The sequence below is a fragment of the Lygodium microphyllum genome, chromosome 18, assembly GCF_053477565.2.
Source record: "Lygodium microphyllum isolate KBCC chromosome 18, Lygodium_microphyllum_v1.1.10, whole genome shotgun sequence".
Taxonomy (NCBI): Eukaryota; Viridiplantae; Streptophyta; class Polypodiopsida; order Schizaeales; family Lygodiaceae; genus Lygodium; species Lygodium microphyllum.
The window spans coordinates 18749523-18751607 of record NC_141152.1 but is presented as its reverse complement, the minus strand read 5'-3'; the positions used below and the strand labels follow the sequence as shown (position 1 = coordinate 18751607).

At 43.1% G+C, this 2085-nt stretch overlaps 1 pseudogene; it reads left to right on the top strand.

The window, feature by feature from the left end:
- The first annotated feature begins 641 nt into the window (after positions 1–641).
- Positions 642–971, top strand: LOC148020645 (large ribosomal subunit protein uL29y pseudogene; annotated as a pseudogene).
- Positions 972–2085: the final 1114 nt, after the last annotated feature.

Here is a 2085-nt window from a genome sequence, read left to right as displayed (position 1 = left end):
GAACACATTGTGTCAATTTCAGATTGTGGTTATTCTGTTCAGTATTTTCATGGTGACTTTTTGGTGTTGCATTGTAACAGAAACCGATTGTGTTGTTGTGGATGATAAGGATCTTATTCCATGGCAGGCGGTATGAGGAATTCAGGAGTCTTATTAAATTTGCTCCATTGAGCTATGCCTATATTGGGCTGTCTTGGAATAGGCAAAAGTAGCTTATTCTGTGGGATGAAAAGGAAGGAAGATTACGCTAATCTGGAGGGAAGAGGAACGATACTCTGCGCTGGGCGGAAGGAAGGGAGAAGAGCTTTTTCAATGGAAAGGAAAGGAGGAGACTAAAAAAACGATTTTTCAAAAGGAAAAAGAAGGAGGGAATTACTGGGAAAAGGAGGAACGAGAAGGGAACAGAGTTCAGAGAGGCGGGACGAACGGAGCATAGGAAAAACAGAGGATTTGGTGACGCAGGAAAATTCGGCAATGGTTGCTAATGTAAGCTCTCTCTCGATCATCGAAAGGAGGAGCAATGGAAGGGAACAGAAACGCATATGTTGAGGAAGACCCACAACCAACTCTTTCCCCTCAGAAGGTATTATCGACACGGCTCTTTCCTCCATCGCTGCTCCTGCCGCGGTTCTGGCTTTGCAATGGCCAAGATCAAGGTTCATGAACCGCGCACCAAGAGCAAAGTCGACTTACAGGGCCAGCTGAAGGAATTGAAGGCAAAGCTTGCTCTGCTGAGGGTCGCCAAAGACACCGGTGGTACTCCTAACAAGGTATCCAAAATCAAAGAAGTTAGGCTTTCTATTGCCCAGGTTCTTACAGTCTTGTCCCAGAACCAGAAAGCTGCACTTCGTGCTGCTTACAAAAAGGCAAAGCGATTGCCTCTTGATCTGCCCCCCAAGAAGACTCGGGCTATTCGCGCAGGCTTACCTGATGCATACGGCATAATAGGGGAAAAGGCTCCATCTTCATAAAGTCATGGAGGAAGATCGCTTCAAATTGTCTGGATGTCAATTGTTTACTACCTGATCTCTCATTGAACGTGCAAGGATTGTATGGTATACGCCCTGTTTGTGGAGTCTAGATCACTACAAGCAAGTGCCGCTTTTCCCCTTGTGCTTCTTCTGGGCAATCACATCATCAGCCAGAAGTGACAAGTGATTACAGCGGCAGGAATAGTGTTTTTTTTTCCACACGCGGTTGATGATCTGATTCTCGAGGGAGCGATACTACACACGCCACCGCCCATGCAAATTGCCAATGTCTGGAGCTTTCTTGATGGCTCAAATCGAAATGAAAAACAATTAAAAACTGATATCTGATAACGTCCTCTTGCTGCTGTGTCTAAACTTCCATATCTGTCTACCTTCAAATTCCCCTTAGCAAGCGGCCTGCTTCCGGAGCCGGTGCTTGTCTCGGGAAAACGCAAGAACACACACAGAGAAATCATGGCAATGACTATACCCAGCAAGCGTAAACAGCATGAACAGTTGTTATAATGAAGAAGACATCCGAGGACTGTGATTCCTTGTGAGGTCTACGAACAATTTCTGCTACAGGGATCTTGGAATGTTGCAAGGCGAGGATCACCAGTGAACAGATTGAAAGCAACACCACACCACAGCTGTTCTAAATGCATTAGAAACATGTGGAAGCATTGATTTTGATGATCTCTTGGAGCAATGATGTTCAGCAATCTGAAGAGAAATCCAAATCTGTCTTCATTGATTGAGTCTTAGCATATCTGAATGACAAAGAATACTTTCATAATCACTTTTTCTTTGGATATCCATACTCTTGCTAAAATTGGGAATTGATTAGGTTGTTTCCTTTCTTTCTTCATGCAAAGCCTTGTATCTATGATAGTGAAGACAGTAGTATCAAGTCAGATCTTGTATCACATACCCAAAGAAACTTAAACAGTCTATGATTGAGGAATCAGATTTGTGACCTTATGAGGATGTTTGTGATAAACAAGAAGGATTGAATTCATAAGAGATCATTGACAATTCAGAGATTGATCCATTGAGCCACTGTAATTAAAACTTGTGGAAAAAGCAACTCTCCTTTTGTTCTTATAGACTTTAT